Genomic DNA, 23,437 nt, shown 5'->3' on the forward strand with positions numbered 1-23,437 from the left:
AACGTTTTTAATCCACCTATCACATGGGATGGACTGAGTGAATTTATGCTCCTTAACCCTCATGTCATCCCCAGTCCCCTTCAGCTGAAGACTCTGATGGGAGCTACCATATTGCTTTTTATGTCTGAGGCATATGTCATTTTAGGTTTTTCACCTTTGCGTTAACTTTTAGTATGATGTAGAGAGTGACATTCTGAGACAATTTGAAATTGGTTTTCATTTTTTATTATTTGTGGTTTTTGAGTTATTTAGCTTTTTTTATTCAGCAGCTCTTCAGTTTGCATTTTCAGCAGTTTGCTTGCTAGGGTCCAAATGACCCTAGCAACCATGCATTGATCTGAATAAGAGACTGGAATATGAAATAGGAGAGGCCTGAATAGAAAGAGGAGTAATAAAAAGGAGCAATAAGAAAAATGTGCAGAGCATTTGTGATTTAGATGGGGCCAGTGACCCCACATTTGAAATTTGAGAGTCATAAGAAGAAGACAAATAATTGAAAAACTGTATAAAAAAAATATAATAATGAAAAGTTTCTTAGAATTGGCCTTTCTAGAACAGAATTTAACTTAAAGGTGAACCAAGGTTTTAAGTAATAAAAAAAGCTGCAATTAAATATAACATTAATTCAGAAGAGCAGAACAAATTACAAATGACTCATTTAGCTGTAATTGGTTCTGAGATTGGGAATGATGTTCATATGTATGACCTTTAATGCCAGTCATGCTAAGAGGCCAACTTTAAAAATCGAGTACTGAATACCCACTGACAGGCACTCAGTATTATTACCTTGCGTTAGTCTAGTAGTTCCTCGTTTCGGCTCCTTATTCCTGGCTTAATTATTTTCTCCAGAATGTCACCGGATGTGTTTAGTGTCTGTTCCTACAAGCTGGGTGTGTGTGCTGCACAATTAGCTGAATTAATGTGGCAATGCTCTGCCAACATTAATTAACTGCAAAGGTCAAAGTCATTAACAATTTAAAGGAAATGTATTGATGAAAACAATTCAGTCCAAAGACAAACTGAATGGTCAGTGCATAGTGCCAAAGCAAATACCCAGTACACTCGTCCTGCATCAGATTACTCCCCAGACAAACCAGGAGACAGAATGGTACACGTCAGTGTATCCTCACCTCTTGCACACCTAAACTATAATCGTATATTGCTCGATTGTCAGTTTATTGCAATGTACCTGGTGCACAATGTCATAATCTGATAATGAGTGTTGATTTTGGGTAGTGTCCTCCAATGGGAATGCTGTTCTATTTCAGGACAGTTTTGTTCTGGCAAAGTCGGGATGCATGGTGTATCAATTGGTCTTCGTTATTTATTTTTTTATAGTTTACTCATTGAATGTCTTTTTCTTCTGACTCTTTCCAGCTTTCAAAAGGGCCACTGACCTCATCTAAAAGCAAATGCGCTGTAAGGCTACAAATGTATTGTTATTGCTACTTTTTATTACTCCTCTTTTTATTCAGGCCTCTCCTATTCATATTCCAGTCTCTTTTTCAATTCAATGCATGGTTGCTAGGGGAATTTGGATGGTAGTAACCAGATGGCTTAAATTGCAAACTGTAGACCTGCTGAATAAAAAACTCAAATAATAAAAAATGAAAACCGAATGCAAATTGTCTCAGAATAACACTCTACATCATACTAGGGGGCAGATTTATCAAGGGATTTATCGAAGTGAAATCGAAGGAATTTTTGAAGTTAAAAAATTCGAAATTCAAAGTAATTTTTGGATACTTCGACCATCGAATAGGCTACTATGACTGCGACTTCGACCTTCGATTCGAAGCAAAATGATTCGACTATTCGACCTACGTACGATGCAAAAAATCCTACGAATTCGACTTCAAATTTCATAGTATTCAATTCGATGGTCGATTTTCGAAGTATTTTCCACTTCGAAATTCGACCCTTCATAAATCTGCCCCTAGATGTTAACTCAAAGGTAAGCAATGCCTATGACTACCATAATTGATAATGAGCGAAATCAATGATTGTCCCCTATCCCTGAATATAAGTATAGCCCATGACTGCCCCCTTGTCATTACTGACTTAATAATAGCAGCAGTTTAGTATTCAATCCCACTTTTGTTTAATACAATGGCATAATGTCTTTTTGCTCTCCCAGTCATTGGTAGGTTAAGGGGTCACAGGTGTGGTTCACCTTTAGGGTAAGGCCACACTAAGCGATAGCGCGGCGATTTGACTCGCCGCGACTATTCGCCGCGACTTTTAATCCTCAATCGCTGGCGAAACTTTGGCGCTGGCGTCTATGGGAAATCGCGCAAAATCGCCAGCGTAAAAACACACGCGGCGATCTTTTTTCTATTGTCGCTCGAAATCGCCTAGCGAGGCGATTTCGAGCGACAATAGAAAAAAGATCGCCGCGTGTGTTTTTACGCAGCGATTCCCCATAGACGCCAGCGCCAAAGTTTCGCCAGCGATTGAGGATTAAAAGTCGCGGCGAATAGTCGCGGCGAGTCAAATCGCCGCGCTATCGCTTAGTGTGGCCTTACCCTTAAGTTAACATTTAGTATGCTATTGAGTAACCTATTATAAGCAACTTTTCAATTGGTCTTCATTATTTTTTTTTATTGTTTTTAATTATTTGCCTTCTTCTTTTGACTCTTTCCAGCTTTCAAATGGGGTCACTGACCCCATGTAAAAAAAAACAAATGCTCTGTAAGGCTACAAATGTATTGTTATTGCTATTTTTTTTACTCATCTTTCTATTCAGGCCTCTCCTATTCATATTCCAGACTCTTAGTCAAAGCAATGCATGGTTGCTAGGGTAATTTGGACTCTAGCAATGACGTAGCTGAACTTGCAAACTGGAGAGCCGCTGAATAAAAAGCTAAATCAATCAAAAAACACAAATGATATAAAATTAAAACCAATTTTAGATTATCACTCTTTATATCATACTAAAAGTTAACTCAAAGGTGAACATCCCCTTTAATAGTGCTGTTGATGGACTCAAGCATTACAATAATTCATGTTTGTTGAAACATGGATTAAAGCAAATCAACACTCTGTTGCTTGAAATATAGCCACAGGGGGATGTACTTTATTGACTATATTTGGTATACTGAAGCATCAAGTATTTTTGGGGCACATTATACCCATTAGGGTAGGACTCCACGAGCGATTTTGATAATAATTGAGCAGCATAAGTGTTTTCTCTTTATATAAGGGTAGGACTCCATGAGCGATTTTGTCGCGATCCGACGAAGGTAAGAGATAGAATTGTCTCATGGTTTCACAGTGTTGATCAGACGCAACACAACTGACGGATGCAGACGCAGTGCGCAGCGTCTGCATCTGACAGTCGGATGTTATTATTAATTTGCACGCGTTTTGTCGCAGCGTGTTGGATCGCGACAAAATCGCTCATGGAGTCCTACCCTTATATAAAGAGAAGACACTTATGCTGCTCAATTATTATCAAAGTTATATATTTGCAAAGCTCTGTCTCCCATACATAATGGGCCAGATTTATCAAGAGTCGAAGTGAAAATTAGAATTTTCACGTTTTTATGGCCAAACCTGTGAAATTCCACTAAGGAATTGTTAAAATTTGATTCAAGTTTTTTTTACAGAGATTTATCATACACTGGCCCTTTAAGAACTCGAATTCGACTATTCGCCACCTTACACCTGCCGAATTACTGTTTTAGCCTATGGAAGACGCCCTGGGATCAATTTGGAGCTGGTTGCAGCCTTCCTGACATTCAAGTTTTTTTCTGATTCAATTCGAGATTGATCCTATTCACCCGAGTTTGCTAAATGTTAATGCATATGGTCGAATTTCGAGTTCATCGGAGTTTATGGGAGTTTTAAATAACTCCCATGACTCTTGATAAATCTGCCCCAATGTGTTGATATCACACACTGAAACTTATTACAGGAGTAAAAGTGTTATTAGTGAGGAGGCAATGCTTCCTATCTGGTGCTAGCGTTTTGTTTAATAAATGGGAGGTTCCTCCTAACACATTGGATAAATGAGACATTGTGTGCATTGGGTTCGATGATAAGCCCTGGAGTCACACAAGGGACACACATCCAGTCGCACTTACCCCTGCAGCACTTGGTATCTCCCTGTACACGTAAATAGGCCAATAGGAGGCACCTTCGATCATTATAGTTTTTAACCTAATTATGCACATTTCTGAAGCCACAAAAAGATAAGTACAATGTTACCTGCCATGATAGGTATGAAGATTAATTAAGGATTATGTAGAGATTTACCTATAAACCACAGAGGATTAATTTAATAGCCACATGAAGAATGACATAATAAAGACTTATTTTAGTGCATGTGATTCTATTGTATATTCCTACATTAGGATGATGCTAATGCAAGAGGATTAGCGCCCAGTCTCTGTCCACAGTACAACAGGGAATAGCTAGTTTTGCCTGAATGTGGAGCATGAGCAAAGGTTATTTAGGTGTCACTTGCTCCAGGCAGGTTATTGGACTATATTAAGAATAAAGGTTGGGACTTCTGCCAAAGAATTAAAGGAATAATTGTTTTTCAGTGCAAGCAACAAAACTAATTTGGTTCTATTTTTCTCTCTCCTAGTAATGAATTCAGAAGGAGCATATTTTACATAGCTGCTGAGCGGTGGAATGTGTCCCACCTGTAGCTGTGGGTGTGCCTCACCGATGCGGATATTGTATTTCAGACTCGCTCTTGTAAAGCACACATCTAGTCAATCAATAACTATTCAGGATTCTTTTATTGCTTGACATATATTAACAAATGCAAATACAGTAGTCATGTGCACCTGCCAAATTAAAGGGGTTGTACACCTTTAAACGCCTTTTAGTATGATGTAGAAAGTGATATTCTGAGACAGTTTGCAATTGATTTTCATTTTTTATTATTTGTGATTTTTGAGTTATTTAGCTTTTTATTCAGCAGCTCTCCAATTTGTAATCTGGTAACTAGGGTCTGAATTACCCTAGCAATCCTGCATTGTGTTGAATAAGAGACTGGAATATGAATAGGAGTGGCCTGAACAGAAAGATGAGTAATAAAATGTAATAATAACAATAGATTTGTAGCCATACAGAGCATTTGTTTTTTGGATGGGATCAGTGACCCCTATGAAAGCTGGAAAGAGTCATTTAAAATCTATCAAATCAAAAAAATGAAGGCCAAATTGAAAAATTGCTTAGAACTGGCCATTCTATAACATACTAAAAGTTATCGTAAAGGTGAACCACCCCTTTAAAGGGATGGGCACCCAAATCTTGGGATAACAAAAAGTGAAATTAAAAGGGTCGTTCACCTTTAAATTAACTTTTAGTATAATGTAGAGAGTGATATTCTGATTTATCTGCAGAAAAGAAGACAGGGAGCTACTGGGGCATCTTTAAAGGCACAAATCTTCCTGACTTGGTACATGTGCCCAAAACATTATGTACAACATTTCTAGCCTACTTACTAATTTAGCTTTGGTTCTCCTTCAAGGTTACTCTTGGCAGAGAGATTTGTTCTTATAAACCCACAACCATGCTGGTAATTGAAGTCATCCCACTCCATAAAATTGGACAGATCTGCCTTTTCCTTTAGCCAAAATCTATTTTCTTTACAACCAGGCCTGGGCCAAACCATCCCGAAACCCAAGGCAACCCGGGCAGCCGCTTCTTCCCTTGCCGGCACAGCCTTGAGTGCACATTCACGTCCGATACTTGGAGGGGGAAAAGAGAGTGCATAGAAGCACGTTGGAGAGTGCCGGTGGGAGAGAAAGGGTCCGGACCAGGGGTAGGCTGAAAGAAGTGGTACGTGCTTGGCGCCCCAACTTCGTTGGGCCCTAGGCACGTGCCTCTTCTGACTACCCCTAGTTCCAGGCCTGTTCACAACTTTCTCCTCTGCCTTCTGGGTGTAGTACAGTGTAGTAAACAGGCACAATTAAGTCAAACTTAGTGGGATAAGTAGATGTTACTGGGCCCCACAGCAAATTAATTTTAGGGCCACAGAGGTTTCCTGTTTTAACAGTATATGTTGAAATTGCTCATTAATTAGGGCCTCATGTGCAATGTCAGACTGGGGAGGGGTGGACCTTCCAGGGGCTGCCACATCTGGGGCCCGCACCCCTTTGGTCCACGACCCCCTCCGTCACCTGCATGGGCCTCCGACCCCCCTCCGTCACCCGCACCGGCCTCTGACCTGGAATGGAATACATGGGGAGTGTTCCACCAAGCTTGAAGCTGACAGGCAATTGAGCCAGGTGTTCAAAAGGCTGAACTTAATGGATGTGTCCCTTTAACAACACCAGCTATTATGCAGGTTATGGAATCCTTTTGAGCCTGACTCATACAGTATAATTAACAATGCTAATAATTATAATCAAAGAGCGCAACCTTTTACTAGAAAGGGATAATTCAGCTCTTGTCTCAAAGTAGGCACTTGTGAAATGTTCCGCATACTGTAGCTTGTTGGGAGGACAAACCCGTTAAATAAAGGTTACGTATTTACAGCTCATACAAGTAAATTCCCCATTGTTATTGACAATTACACTCATCTTTTAAGTGAAAGATACAGAACATTCTTGTAGCCGTTTGGGAGGGCAAGTTGTTTGAAGAGAGGAGTGTATGGGCTGAAGTTGCTACTGTCACAGAAATTAGCAGGTAAGTAAATTGCTTGTCAGCGAGTGTTGTCAGTAATTGTATTGCCAGAGACTTCAGTCCAATGGCAGGCAGCATGGCGTGAGAGTCGGTGGGTGGTGAATTTACACTGCAAAGAAAATCTGTAAATTGAGTTGCACAAAAGAAATGTTGGTCCTTCTAATCCAGATTTCCCTTTCGTCTCATACTAAAAGTTAACGCCTTTGCGAGAGAGTGATATTGTGAGACAGTTTGCAATTGATTTTCATTTTTTTATTATTATAATATTATAATATGTTATTTAGCTTTTGATACAGCAGCTCTCTAGTTTGCAATTTCAGAAATGTGGTTACTAGGGTCCAAATTACCCTAGCAACCATGCATTGATTTAAATGAAAGACCAGAATCAGAAAATAAAGAAAGATGAGTAATACAAAGTAGCAATAACAATACATTTGGAGCCTTACAGAGCATTTGTTTTTAGACGGGGTCAATGACCCCCATCTGAAAGCTGGAAAGAGTCAGATGAAGGCAAATAATTCAAAAACGATAAAAAAGGAAAAAAGAAGGCCAATTAAAAAGTTGCTTAGAATTTTCCATTCTATAAAATAGTAAAAGTTAACTCCTTAAAGGGCTGGTTCGACTTTTTCATTGTTTTTTTATATAGTTTTTGACTGATTTCCTTCCTCTTCTGCCTCTGCAGCCAAAAACTATTGCTCTGCAAGGCTATATTTTATTAATATAATTATTGGCACCAAAAAGATACATATAAAATTGAATAAAACATGCTAGTACAGTCACAAACCTCCCAACTGACAGTTGTGATTTTACCAGCTCAGCCCGCAGTCCCGGATCCAGGCCCAGATTTGTGGAAAGGCCACCTAGGCCCAGGCCTAGGGTGGCAGGATTTAAGGGGGGCGGGCATGCTGCCCAACCACACCCACATTGGTTCAAAAACACTGGGAATGTGCTGGAGATACAATAATTTTTTAAATTTCCCGTGCGTCAATCCCCATTGTTCCTGTTCCTCTGGAGGGGACAGGGGCGACGAACGGCAGTGGGCCTAGGGGTGCCCACTATGTAAATCCGGCCCTGCCTGGATCCATATTGAAATGTCCTACATTTCTGTTTGATCTCCTGCACTGATGACAGAAAAAGATACAAAGTTTCTGAAACTTAATTGAAAAATAGGCTTTTGACAGAAATCCCAGAATACTCAGCGCCTGCACTTTGATATATTTTTAACTATTTAAGATAAGCAGGTCTCTTGGGGAAACTGTGACTTGCAGCTTAAAGGGCAATTCCTTTTCATTAGAAAAACTGTAATAACACATAAAAAACACAGAAATGTGTTCAAACTTTCATAACTTGCCAAATTTTATGAAATGAACATGGTAATTAGGGGGTGTGGAAGTGGTTAAAAATGTTTTGTCCCTCTATTTCCAAAATGTATGCAAATACACTCTACATTTTTTAACCTGGCCAATAATATATTTTTCTTGCACTTTCCTGAAATCTGTTTTTTTAAAGGGGTGATTCACTGTTAAGTTAACTTGCAACAATTTCACCTTCATTAGCAAAATGGTAATAAATAAATAAAACATGACCCCGATGGCAAGGCCAGACGTGGCCTTTTTTTGCAGCATTTTTATGTTGCGTTTTTAAAAAAGAACAGCCAGGCGTAAATACGCATAAACTGCACTTCCACTGAAACGAATGGAAAACTCAGGGGCGCTTGCAAGCTGAAAGCCGCCACAGGACGCCAGCATTGGTGTTTTTTTAGCAGAAACGCCAATACGTCAAGAAACTACCAAGTCAATAGACTCTATGGGATCTGCATGTTTGAAACCACACTTAGCGTAATTACGCAGCGTATTTTAAATATGACGTCCAAATTCTCAATGAGAACAATGAGAAGTGCATGTTGAGAAAAGAATCCTTCGTGCTGAAAAAACGCATTTTGACAGTCGCATGTGGTTTCAGTGGCGTATTTACACCTGCCTGTTCTTTTTGAAAAATGCAACATAAAAACGCCACAAAAACGCCAAGTCTGGCATTGCCGTTAAACCCCAGAAATGTGTTTAAACTTTCCATAACTTGCCAAATTTTGTAAAATTGACATGGCATTTAGGGGGTGAGGCCACAAAATAGGCACGGCCAAAACATTTTGCACAAGATCCTTTTGTCCCTCTTTCCATTTTTCTCATGTTGGTAGGTAAGCAGTCATAAATAGCATTATAAATTGGAGTAAGCCTACACACATTGATGCTATAATTCTATTGTTATTATTACTAACCTTTCTGTGCAGATCCTCTGCTATTCATATTTACATCTGTTGCTCAAACCTGCTAAGCTAAATAAGACCCTAGCACCCTTTTTTCTTTTTTATGATTTTTTAATTATTTCCCTTCTTCTTCTGAGACTCTTTCCAGCTTTTAAAAGGGGGTCACTGACCCCATCTAAAAAGCAAATGCTCTGAAAGGCTACACATTTATTGTTATTGTTTTGTTTCTATTGAAGCCTCTCCTATTCATATTCCAGTCTCTTATTCAAATCAATGCATGGTTGCTGGGGTACCATGGGCCGTAGCAACCACGTTGCCTAAATTGCAAACTGAAAAGCTAAATAACACAAATAATAAAACCTTTAGATCAATTGCAAATTGTCTCAGAAAATTAATGTCTACAAGATATCAAAAGTTAATTTAAAGCTGAACAACCCCCTATAAATCCCTTTATATCTGACCCCTGTGTATATTGTCATTGATTGTCACCTTGACAGGAACAATAAATATTTTTACTTCCAAGAAAACAGGAATTTCAGGACAGGAAGGTAAATAAATACATAAATATGTCACAGAATGGATTTTCTAGAAACACAGACAAAATTTACCATTGACCATATGAGCCAGACGTTTGCCCTGGACCTGGAAAAGTTAATAGCTGGCCATGGGTTACTAGAGTTTGTGCATTGCTGTGATATTGTCTCAAACTTCCATAAACACTATGGGGCAGATTCCCTAAAGGGTGAAGCGAAAATTCGCAAGCGTGACATCATTTCGTAACTACTCCGATTCCCTAACAGGCGCAGGCGTCACTTCGCTAGCAAAGGAGATAGACGCTAGGGTTGCTTCGCACTCTAATGGCAGGCGATCTTTCGCTCTGGCGAGCGGACGTAATTCCGCAAATTCAGTATGATGCGGATTTTACTGAACGTTACCTCATTCGCCAGACTTGCCTTCGCCACTAGGGTTGCCACCTTTACTCAAAAAGATTACCGGCCAATGGGGGGCGGGCACAAAAAGGGGCGGCCTGTGACATAAAAGGGGGCGGAGCTACGCAACGTGTCACAAAAGGGGCAGAGCAACATCACAGAGACGTCCACGGCGCTGGAAAAAGGTAAGTTCTTTGCAAATTGGGGGCAGGCCAGGAGCTTTTTTTAAAGGGTATTACAAATTACCGGCAACTGCATTGCCGGTAAATTTGTAATACTGGCCCCGGCCTTGGCAGGTGTTTTACCGGCTAGGCCGGTAAAATACCGGCCGGGTGGCAACTCTATTCGCCACCTCAGACCAGGCGAAGTGCAATGGAGTGCATAGGACTTCCTAAATTTTTTGTTGAAAAAAAAGTCTGAGTGATAGGCTGCAAAAGACCGTAAATTTTTTTTGGGTACCCAGGTTCCCCCCTACATTTCCTAACATATGGCACATAAACTATACACTGGGCTCATGTGTAGGGCAATATAACAACTTTATTTTCTTTCATTAAGTTTCCCTGGGCTTGTGTAATGTAATGTATTTGCCGCAACATACAGTATACGTCCATTCAACTTTCACTTCCCGCCGTATGCAAATTAGCCAACACTAGCGCAACTTCGCTTTGCTTGGGGTAGTAACAGTAGCGCAACTTCGCCAGCGTTCGGCGCCCTGGATGCAACTTCGCATTTTAGGGAATTAGCGTTGTCCTGGCGAATTTACGCCTGGCGAAGTGTTGTGAAGTGGGCGAAGCGGTTGCTAGCGAATTTGCGCCGCTTAGGGAATTTGCCCCTATAAATGGCAGTTTACATCCTATTGAACACCAGGGCCATGGACTATAAAATGTATCCAAATCCAATGAGAATCCAAACAGAAATGACTATGAAGATGTACAGTGAAAGAGGGGTTGGGAATCAGAAAAGTCAAGGGGGTTGCTGTACTGATCAATGTGTGGTGGTGTAAACAGTTGCAGTTTTCAGGCAAAAAACAATGGGGTTGTTCACCTTTGAGTTAAAGGGATTCTGTCATGATTTTTATGGTGTAGTTTCAATTTCTGAATTACTCTGTTTACACTGCAAATAATTCACTCTACAAAATAAAATATCATTCCTGAACCAGCAAGTGTATTTTTTAGTTGTAATATTGGTGGGTAGGCGCATCTCAGGTCATTTTGCTTGGTCATGTGCTTTCAGAAAGAGCCAGCACGTTAGGATGGAACTGCTTTCTGGCAGGCTGTTGTTTCTCCTACTCAATGTAACTGAATGTGTCTCAGTGGGACCTGGATTTTACTACTGAGTGTGTTGTTCTTCTATCTACCAGGCAGTTGTTATCTTTTGTTAGGGAGCTGCTATCTGGTTACCTTCCCATTGTTCTGTTTTTAGGCTGCTGGGGGGGATGGGAAGGGGTGATATCACTCCAACTTGCAGTACAGTAGTAAAGAGTGACTTAAGTTAATCAGAATACAAGTCACATGACTGGTGGCAGCTGGGAAACTGACAATATGTCTAGCCCCATGTCAGATTTCAAAATTAAATATAAAAAAATCTGTTTTCTCTTTTGAAAAACAGGGTTTCAGTGCAGAATTCTGCTGAAGCAGCACTATTAACTGATGTGTTTTGAAAAATTTGAATTTTTTTTTTCCATGACAGTATCCCTTTAACTTTTAGTATGATGTAGAGAGAGACAATTTGCAATATGGTTTTAATTTTTTTTTATTTTGTTTTTTTTAGTTATTTAGGTTTTTATTCAGCAGCACTCCAGTTTGCAATTTCAGCAATGCAGTTGCTATGGTCCAAATTACCCTAGCAACCATGCATTGATTAGAATAAGAGACTGTAATATGAATAGGAGAGGAACTGAATAGGAAGAAGAGTAATAAAAAGTAGCAATAACAATTAGGGGGTTATTTACTAAAATCAGAATTTAGCTCATTATTTTAATAATACTCCCAAACTCCCATCCCCGATTTGACTTTATTTATTAATAAAAAAAAACTTGAATTAATCGGATTGGGAAAAAAACACTAATTTTTTTCAGATTTTTGCCCTAAAATCCCAGATTTTTAAGATTACCGGGCTAAACCCAGTGCAAACCATGATATCTTTGAATTGGAATAGGTGCCTTTCCCGTTGACATATATGACCTTGACAGGTATGAGATTTTCGGTTTCGGGCTTTTTGCTCGAAAAATTTGAGGTTTTTTTTGCCACGAAAAATTCTAGTTCTTGCCCCCAAAAAGCCAGACCAGATAAATTTGAGGCTTAGTAAATAACCCCCTTAATGTGTAGCCTTACAGAGCACATGGGGGACAGTAATGCCCTATTTAAAAGCAGGAAATAGTCAGAAAATTAAAGAAGCTATAAAAAAATAAATAATGAAGGCCAGTTGAAAAGTTGATTAGAATTCTATAATGAACTTAAAGATAACTTAAAAGAGAACCACTCCTTTAATGTAACTGATTCCTAGTCAAGTCAGTGGGTCCTGAATCCTTTTCCATATCTTTTCCCCTACCTTCTATTAGTGACACTATCTCAAGGTAAAAGTCCGCTATGTAATATAATGTGTGTTTTACTCATTTGCCACTTTACCCCATATTGTATGACATTTCTAAACACTCAGGGGCACATTTACTATGGGTCGAATATCGAGGGTTAATTAACCCTCGATATTCGACCATCAAAGTTAAATCCTTCAACTTCGAATATCGTAGTATTTACCGCAATCGAACGATCGAAGGAAAAACCGGTCGATCGAACGATTAAATCCTTCGAATCGAACAATTCGAAGGATTTTAATCCATCGATCTACCGATTTTCCTTCGATCAGAAATTACTTAGAAAGCCTATGGGGACCTTCCCTATAGGCCAACATTGGTGCTCGGTAGGTTTTAGGTTGAGAAGTAGGTGGTCGAAGACAGTACTTCGACTATCGAATGGTCGAATAGTTGAACGAATTTTAGTTCGAATCGTTCGATTCAAAGTCGTAGTCGAAGGACGAAGTAGCCAATTCGATGGTTGAAGTAGCCAAAAAAATACTTCGAAATTCAAAGTATTTTTCCTTCTAATCCCTCACTCGAGCTAAGTAAATGTGCCCCTCACTGTACATCACTGTTTATTTGTGACGGTTCTTTCCTAATGTCCCTTTTGTCTTGTTGTTAAAATTGAATAAATAAAACATTTAAAGGGGTTTTTCAAATTTGAGTTAACTTTTAGTATGATGTAGAGAGCGATATTCTGAGACAATTTGCAATTGGATTTAATTTTTTTATTATCTGTAGTTTTAGAGTTATTTAGCTTTTTATTCAGCAGCTCTCCAGTTTGCTGTTTCAGCAATCTGGCTGCTAGGATACAAATGACCCTAGCAACCATGCATTGATTTAAATAAGAGACTGGAATACGAATAGGAGGGGCCTAAATATAAATATTAGTAATAAAAAGTATCAATAACGACAGATTAGTAGCCTTACCGAGCATTTGTTTTTAGATGGGGTCAGCGACCCCTGTTTAAAAGCTGGAAAGTGTCAGAAGAAAAAGGGAAATAACTAAAAAATCATAACAAATAAATAATGAAGACCAATTGAAAAGTTGCTTAGACTTTATAACATACTAAAAGTTAACTTAACAGGGAACCACCCCTTTAAAAAAAAAACTGATTTCAGGAAAATGCAAGAAAAATATATTTTTGGCCAGGTAAACAAACGTAGAGTGTATTTGCATACCTCCCAACATTTTGGAAATAGGGACAAAAAGATTTGCTGCGAATAGCGAATTTGTTGACCACTCCCATTTTTGTGGCCACACCCCCTAATTACCACATTCATTTTACAAAATTTGGCAGGTTATGAAAGTTTGAACACATTTCTGTGGTTTTTTACTGCCCCAGGGCCCCGCTCCGGCCCCCGCTGCCGCTCCGGCGTGCTATATTTGGCTAGTGCGCATGTGCGCGACGCCGAGCTTGTGCGCAGCGCTACCTTTATGCGCATGCGCAGATCTCATATTCTACCATGACCCTGACAAAGTAGGGTCACGCCGCCCAACTAAGTAGTGGATCTGGTCTGGCGGGGCCCACAAGAGCCTGGGGCCCACCGGGTTTTTTCCCGGTGTCCCGCCGGCCCAGTCCGACACTGACCAAGAGAACTGCTTTTCTTAAATGTTACCATTGTTTCTTTGCTTATCTGAAATTGTTACAAACGTATCCAAGTGCACCTGGTAGCTGTTCTGGGCTCTCTGGCAAAGGTCAAATAAGTTAGGTACTTTGTATCTTTTTTCTGGCTGTTCAGTACAGGAGATCAAAGAGAAAGTCTGGACATATCAGTAACAAGCCGGGACTGCTGGTTGAGCTATCAAAAGCGGGACTGTTCCACTCAAATCGGGACTGTTCCGCTCAAAACGGGACAGTTGGGAGGTATGTATTTGCAAAATCCACATGGCTTTAAATGTATCCCTTTAACATTTATTTTTCATTTTATTTTGAATCAGTAAAACTGGTGGGAATGCCTGTGCGCATGGGAAGTATGTTATATTGACTTTTCTCAGAGTTGCAGCTATGTCTATTTATATCCACCCTGTGAATAAACAGCATGTTTTATAATGCAAGGCAAACACAGACAATGTCCAAAACATTAACTATAGCCAAGCACAATACTCCGAAGTCTCTTTACTTGTGACTTGATAGAATTGTGCTGGGTGAGATGTTGCGCCACCTTCTTGTAAGTGCCGTCACCTTCAGACTGTCTGGGATAACAAAGGTTATACTGTTTTTCACTGAATGTGAGACCTGTCTAATTAGCAGTATTTCTTTTTCTTGTCCCAATTGTTTTATTTATTTGTGACCAGGCATGGGATCAGTTATCTGGAAACCTGTTATCCAAAAAAAAGCTTTGAATTATGAGAAGTCCATCTCCTGTAGACTCCATTTTAATCAAATAATTCAACATTTTAAATCCTATTTCCTTTTTTTTTTTTTTAATAATCATCATAATACTAATAATAAAACAGTAGCTTGTACTAGATCCCAACTAAGATATAATTAATCCTTATTTTAAGCAACTAATAGTAATGGGTGAATTTCTCCCGTTTTCGTGAAATTCGCAAAACGGCGTAAAATTTGCGGGCAAATCATGAAATCTGAAAGTTTTGTGAAAAAAATTGTGAAATTCAAACGTTTTCACAAAAATAGTGAAAATCGAACATTTTCAAGAAAAATCGTGAAATTCGGAAATTGACGCCAGCGTCCAAGCTGACGCTGGCGTTAAAGTCAATGGGCGTCCGAATGAGGCACACTGATTTTGACGCTATAGACTTTACAGACACTAGCGGATTTTCGCGGGAGATTTGCGGATTTATTCACCTGCGGCAAAACCCGGAAGTTCGCCTGTAATTTGTGCAAGGGGAATTTATTCGCCCATCACTAGCAACTAATGTTGAGTTTATTTAATGTTTAAGTGATTTTTTAGTAGACTTAAATTATGGGGTTACAGAAAGACCCCTTATCTGGAAAACTCCAGTTCCATAAAACAGGTCCCATTCCTTTATAAAACGTGCAATATGTGCAAATATTTAGATCCCAAAAGGTAAATGAAATACACAGTTTGGTTACGTTACCCATGAAAAGATCAATTATACTACACACAGAGCGGGGGCCAAGTAGTATTAGTGCCCAAGGTGCAATCCAGTCACCCACTGCTCTGCTCACTTATACAGGTATGGGATCTGTTATCCGGAAACCCATTAGCCAGAAAACTCTGCATTATGGAAAGGAGGCCATTTCTCATAGACTCTATTATAATCAAATAATCCAAATTTTAAAAATTATTTCTTTTTTCACTGTAATAATAAAACAGTAGCGTGAACTTAATTAATCCTTATTGGAAGCAAAACCAGCCTATTGGGTCCTATACCTGTACTCTACTTCCCACCCATTAGCCCTCCTGGTCCACTTTAAAATGTATTCCCTGTTTTTGTTTTGGATAAGGATTTAGACAACCCTTATATGGTCAAATCCTAAAACTGGACATTTAGTTCTACCATGTGAGATTTTTTAATTGTATGATCTAGTTGCTATTTGCACTCAGTCCACCTTGGAGAACTTTGGAGAACATTGGACTGAAAAAACTTCAGCCCTTTTAGCAGAGACACACGCTGCTATTTCAGGAGATTAGTCGCCCAGCGTCAAATCGCTTCTTCTTCGGGCGACTAATCTCCCCGAACTGCCTTCCCGCCGGCTAGAATGTAAATTGATAGTGGAATGCACTCTGATCATTTTGGCTTTCCGAAGTTTCCTCGTGAGGCAGCTTCGGGCGACTTCGGAAAACAAATAGTTTCGATTCTAGACGGCGGGAAGGCAGTTCGGGGAGACGAATCTCCCCCCGAATCTCCATGTGTGTCTCTGCCCTTAGGCACCAGGCAAGCTTTGCCGCTAAAAGGGAAATACAATTCAAGTGATCCCAGATTATAAATACCTTCCAGTTTGGAAACAACCACTTTGAAACCCGAGATCAGTTTGGTCTCAGTTTGGGATTTTCAAAGGATTTGATGGATATCAGCTGCCTAGGAGCTTGTTAGTACATTCCTGTTTCCCTTTGTCAGGGTTATTATATATCAGGTGCTCTAATGGCTTTTTAAATAATGCAAATAACAATGGCAGTAGCTTCTTCTGTATTGAATATAACGTATGCAGAAACATTTGGCAAAGGCTTTCTAAATGTTCAAGGAATTAGATGACATTGACAATGATTAACTTTCATAACTATTCTGATAGTATAAAAGTGCGTATATGGGCTTCATTATCACATTATAAAAGGTTCTCTGGTGACTCTCTGATAATGTAGGCTAAGGAATGTGCATGACCTTGGCTTATAGAAAAAATAAAAATGCAAAGTATTATACAAAATGTAAATAGTTTTAAATATATGTATGTATAACTTTAATTATGTACCGCTACTAGGATAGACAGTTCTGTACACTCTTACATTGTGGAAAAGTACATATAGGATGGGCAAGCATTTTAATTAATAAATAAATAAACAACCATTATGCTGCCATCCGCACTTAGTGAGAAAGTTCTTTAACAATCAAATGAAATTATATCAGTTCTGGTGATTCCCTGATTAAATATGGTCAAGGCATTGACTATTCATGACACTGAAAGTTTGCGCTTCTGGAGTAAATGGATGTGGGGTAGTCATGTTCTTTTCTTTGCTGCAACATATACGTCCATTGTACTTTAACTTGCTGCTGTATGCAAATTAGGCAACGCTAGCGCAACTTCACTTTGCTTGCCGCAGTAACGTTAGCCCAACTTAGCCAGCGTTCGGCGCCCTGGACACAACTTCGGATTTAATGAATTAGTGTTTTGTAGCGAATCTTCGCCTGGCGAAGTGTTGCAATGAGAGCAAAGCCGTCGCTTTCGCATTTTCGGAGGTTAGTAAATTTGCCCCCTGGTTTTTATACAACAAAAACTTGCCAGGCATGTACCTCTGCTGACACATTCCACTAGTTCGGACCCTTGTTTCCCCCAACTGCTGTCAGAATCGCTGTTTGTTCTTCCGTGCTTCCTCGGTGCATGCATGCATCCAAACGTGGAGGGGCAACATGCATGCATAAGGAGGGGCAACATGCCTAGGGTGCCTGACTGACTTGGGCCGGCACTGCCTCCAAACCTAGAATTCAAACAGAAGCCCCAACTTTAAACTGTGAGAAACATCCAAAGGGTGGAGAGCAACATGTTACTCATGAGCCACCTGCTGGGGAAAGCTCATGTAGCAGGTTGGATATAGCTAGAAGTCCAAAATACAGGCTGCCAGGAGGACATACTCAAGCCAGTTGGTAACAATCAAGGGGTTGTGATTGCCCTAGAGACCAATCTCCAGAGGGACTGGCAGGTGCTGTTGCCGGAAGCCTGCTGGAGTTCAGTTATACTTGCTAAGTTATCCAAAAAGTACCATGTTCACTCCCAAACGGGCCTGTTCTGTTTAGCCCCCTTTTGTCTAAAACATTCACTGTCGGACTGGCCCACCGGGATACCAGGAAAACTCCCGGTGGGCCCAGGTGTCGGTGGGCCCTCCTGCTTCTAAACATTTGGCCTATTTCATAGTCATTGCCTTTTTCTATGAGAATAAAGAGGCTAAATATATGGAATAACACGTTATAGTATGTAAAGAAAAGAGTATAGTATAGGAGAATTGAATAATACTAAAGCTATCCATAGATGTAAAGACTTTTAAAAGATCCAATCGTTATCGTGAGACCACGATTATCTCGAAACGATCGTTTAAATGTGTCCCAGTCCGACACTGAAAACCTTCCTCCTTGGTTCTGAAACTTGGTAGTGGCAGGCAGCAGGTTTGAAAAGTTTTGTGCAGTGGCGAAACTTACAACTTAGTCCCCAGACTCAACTGTAGACTTAAAATGAGCCACTTAATCATTTTTTTGGATACCAAGATACACACAAAAGATAATGCCCTGCTGACAGCTACTTACTGAATACCCAGGGGGGACACATACACCTATGAGCATCAACGTTGTTAGACAATCACTCAGCCAGCAAGTTCCCCCTTTCCACACATGATTGACAGGTGTTATCAGGCTTTGTCACTGGTGATTGATGGGGTTTAGAATGATAAGCATTTCCCAGCTTTTCTCACCTTTTTGGTCAGTCAGGTATCAACTATACTAAACTACTACATTGTTTCAGTGTAGAGAATAGCAGAGAGTGACTGGTTTCAACACTAATTACATTTAAAAATAACTTGAAAAAACATTGAAAAGTTGTAATTTGTATATTGGAAAGTTGTTTGGAATTATATTTTCTTTCATCATCAGGGAAAAGAGCTAAAATAAAGGTCAAATGATAATGGTCGCGATTTTGGCCCCTGGCAGGGGGGCATTAACTGAGGTAAGCAGTGATATCCGAAAACAATTTTAGTTTACAGGGTAGGGCAGAAAAAACAATATGTCTATGTAGATTTTTATTTATCCCTGTCATGATATCCTGTATCTAGAAGAAATAAGTCTAAAGAAAACTCAGAAAGTCCAGTTGCTTTAGATTTATTTCTACTAGATAGACAACAGGAAGAGCATTTGCCCATTACCCCACAGCATGAAGGGGACCCTTGGTGAAAATGTAATTACATTTAATGGTTGTTAGATAGCCTATTTATACACCAGGGATGCCCAATTTGCTGCCCTTCAACTGTGAAACAAGGATGTCAGGGGGATGGTGCAAATTGTAGTTAAAAAATCTTCAATTACTTTCTCAGAGAATTGTTACTCACACAATCCCCTGCAATTGACTGTCTTGGTGAACAATCCCCAGCAGCTGGTGAAACTCACAGTGGTGTATTACTCTAGGAATCTATTCATGAGCCTGACTGCTTGAGTCCCTATTCTGGCAGCATTAACTCCGCAGGGTACTAACCCTTACTAGCCTCCTCGTTGGAGCCTCTGACCACTCTACTAACTACCCTGATCCTGTCTTTCACTCGAGTCAACAATTACAAAAACTATCCTTGCACTTACTTTTCTATACTGGAACCTTCCTCAGCCCTACAAAGCACATTTCCCCTCCTCTAGCAAGTGGGGAACCAAAAGAGACCAAGCATGTTCACTTTTTATAGAATAAAACAATGACATCTAGTGGCCAGTTACTGTACTGACAGCAAAATATTTTAAATATTTTAAAGATGTTAATTTAAAGTTTATGATGATGTATAGAGTGATATTCTGAGACAATTAGTAACTCTTTAATTTTTTATTATTTGTGGGTTTTGAATTATTTAGTTTTTTATTCAGCAGCTCTCCGGTTTGCAATTTCAGTAATCTGGTTGCTAGGGTCCGTTGGTTTGAATAAGGGACTGGAATATGAGAGAAACACAAATCAAAAGACGGCACTCCAACTAGAAAAAAACTTTTTAAAGCAATAATATACCAAATGTCAGAGGTGCTGATAACCCAGGGATACCACCAACAATTAACCCAAAACTCAATACTGCATATAGTGGGTTCGCACACTCTAAATAATATACAGACAAAAGGTGGTAGAGTAAATTTCTTTTTATATATAGATATCAAATATGCATCAAATAGATCAATATCCAGTACAAGACAGTTTATACAAAGTAGTACTAACAAGTATATTCATACCACCAATTTCATAAGCAAAAGAAGAAAAACAAACCACAAGGGACGGGTACACTTTGCCAAAAGATGAGAATACCCCAACGTTTTGGCACACAAAACCTTTGTCAAGGGGGATTCTTAGTACTACTTTGTATAAACTGTCTTGTACTAGATATTAATCTATTTGATGCATATTTGATATCTATATATAAAAAGAAATTTACTCTACCACCTTGTCTGTATATTATTTAGAGTGTGCGAACCCACTTTATACAATATGAATAGGAGAGGCCTGAATAGAAAGATAAATAATCAATAGTAGCAATAACAATAAATTTGTAGCCTTACGGAGCATTTGTTTTCTAGATGGGGCCAGTGCAAAACTGCATAGTCAGAAGTAAAAGGCAAATAGTTAAAAAAACATAAAAAAATAAATAAAGAAGACCAGTTGAAAAGTTGCTTAGAATTGGCCATTCTCTAACATACTAAAATTTAACTTATAGGTGAACCACTTCTTTAACACAGATTCCGGTCTATACTTAGGGCCACACTTCGGTGTTTAAAACTTTAGGGGATTGCCTGAATAAAAAGTAACTAAATCTTTAGTGGCTTTCATTGCATTAGAGAGAGTCCAAAGAAAAGCAACTATGCTGGTAAAGGCTTTGGAAAATCTCAAATAGGAAAAAAGACTGACCAAGGTGGGGTTGAGTACACTGGAGAAACTGTGCCTAATAGGAGATATGATTATAAAGTATAAATATATAAGGGGACCAAACAAAAAAAACTATCTGCTTTAGGGCTCTTACTGATGAGCGGTTTTAGCTGCGCTCCCCTGCGTTCCGTTTTTATGCGTTCAGCCGCAGGGGAGCGCAGGAATAGACGCATTATGTTTTTTCCAATGGGGCTGTACTCACACAAGCGTGTGTAGGTGCCGAACACAGGAAAAATGCAGCATGTTGCGTCTCAACCTGCGTTTGGCGCCTACACGCGCCTGTGTGAGTACAGCCCCATTGGAAAAAACGTATTGGGTCTATTCCTGCGCTCCCCTGCAGCTGAACGCAGAAAAACGGAACGCAGGGGAGCGCAGCTACAACCGCTTGTCAGTAAGAGCCCTTATTATATTGATTAATGCTTTATTTACCAGTAGGTCCTTCCAGCAGACATGTGTGCACCCATTCCGATTAGAAGAAAGGAGGTTCTATCTTAATATTAGGAAGGGATTTTTTACATTGAGAGCTGTGAAGTTGTAGTATTTTCCCTCTAAGCTGGAGTATTCTCCCAGATGGTTTTTTTTTTGCCTTCCTCTGGATCAACTGGCAGTTTCACGATACCGTCACGTTCTTATAAAAAACATAGGAATGTGTCAGTATCAAGTAGTTGCTGCACCCGCAATAGCTCCCCTCAAAGCTCTGCGAACCTGCATGAACCGACCCTCTGACACTGCTAAAAGAGTGCAGTTTCAGTGACGCTGGGCTGGGGTCGGCGCAATCCTTCCATAGGCTCATTAAGAATGAAAATAGGACTTCAGCCTATGGAAGGATCGCTCAGCCCCCAGCCCAGAGTCATGGAAGCAATACGGAAGATCTGTTAGTACTGTCAGCCGGTCTGCTGCACCAAGGTACGTGGGGCTGGGGGCTATTGTGGGTGCAGCACATAGTTGATACTGTCACGTTCCTATGATTTTTATAGGAATCTGTCGGTATCGCTTTAAATAAGGCTTTTGGCAGAGAGCCTAGAATACTTAGGAGGTGCGCTTCAATTAGGGTTGCCACCTTTTCTGTAAAAAAATACCGGCCTTTTTTCCCTATTAATAATATTGGGATGAACCATCATTTTTACCGGTCAGGCTGGTAAAATACCGGCCAGGTGGCAATCCTAGCTTCAATACATTTGTAACAATTTAAGATAAACAAAAGTCTCGATGGTCAGTGGCAACTGCGCAACCAATTTGCGCGCCAGCGTTAATTGTGGGCTAGGCTCGGCGGCCCGAAGGTTGGGGACCTCTGATGTAGACAGTGATATTCTGAAGCAATTTTTTGTTTAGAATTATTTAGCTTTTTAAAGCAGCTTTACAGTGTGAGATTTCAGCAGCTATCTGGTTGCTAGGGTACAATTTACTCTAGCAACCAGCCAGTGAACCAAGAACAGAAATGTAAGTAATACAAAGTAACAATTGCAATAAAAATGCAGCCTCACCCACAAACAGACAGAGGGCAAATCCACTAAAGTACGAAGCGCCTAACGATAGCGTTGATTCTCTAGCGTAGCGCATTTTCGTTAATTCAGCGATTCACTCACGGACACTGGCGTAAATTTGCTAGTGTTACTTTGCACCCTTACGCCTGGCGAATTTGCGCAATGGACTTAACTACGCAAATTCACTGACGCGCGCATTTTTCTGAACGCTACCTTTTACGCTAGACTTCCTTCGTCACCTCAGACCAGGCGAAGTGCAATAGAGTAGATAGGGATTGCTTCAAAAAAAGTTGACATTTTTTCAAAGTCCCATAAAACGCTGGCATTTTTTCTTTTTTTATGGGTGATAGGCTGAAAAAGATCGAAATTGTTTTTGGGGCTCCCCTCCTTCCCCCCTACATTTCCTAACTCATGGCACCTTAACTATACAGTGGGCACATGTGTAGGGCAAAATAAAAATTTAATTTGATGTTTTGAAGGTTTCCCAGGCTTGTGTAGTGCTGCTACGTATACTTCCATTGTAAATTCAATTTGGCGCCGTATGCAAATTAAGCATCGCTAGCGTAACTTTGCTTTGCCTGGCGAATTAACGCTAGTGCAACTTCCCAACCTTTCGTTTCCCCTGAGCGCAACTTCGGATTTTAGTGAATTTGCGTAGCGTCGCCGAAAGTGCGGCAAAGCGGACGCTGTCGCAACTACGAATCTTAGTGAATTTGCCCCGTGTGAAAGCAGCAAGAATAATCGATGGGACTACCGCAGCCCACGTGCTGTTGTTTACTATTGCAATAAAGTGGCCTGGTGACGTCATCACCGAGCGCATGTGCAGTCAACGTGGGTTCCAGGAAGGCAGAGACAGATCTTGCTGTTTTGGGGACTGAATCTGATCATGGGGGAACCAAGCCAGATAGAGGCCAAGAAAAAGCCGCTGATCAACAGCAGGAATGACCCCGGGAAGAACTTCAAGAAGTGGAAGAAGAAGGAGACGTGCAAGACACACAGAAAGCAGAACAAGAAGCCCGAGGTGGAGAAGGAGACGTGCTCATCTATCGTTTTCTACAGTGATCTCACTGGCATGTCTGGGGTTAATGAAGTGCTCTGTATTTCTGCCATGGATCTTGTTAGCATGTCTGGGGTTACTGCTCAACCACTTTCCTCTGGGGATAATTCACTACTCAACCCTTTCCCTCAGTGATCTCACTGGTATGTCTTGGGTTAATTCACTACTCAACCATTTTCCTCAGTGTTCTCAC

General features: G+C 40.1%; 1 pseudogene; it reads left to right on the forward strand.

The window, feature by feature from the left end:
* Nucleotides 1–23,073: 23,073 nt before the first annotated feature.
* Nucleotides 23,074–23,437, forward strand: part of LOC121399739 — a 123,729-nt pseudogene continuing 123,365 nt past the window's right edge.

Source organism: Xenopus laevis, chromosome 2L (genome assembly GCF_017654675.1).
Source record: "Xenopus laevis strain J_2021 chromosome 2L, Xenopus_laevis_v10.1, whole genome shotgun sequence".
NCBI lineage: Eukaryota > Metazoa > Chordata > Amphibia > Anura > Pipidae > Xenopus > Xenopus laevis.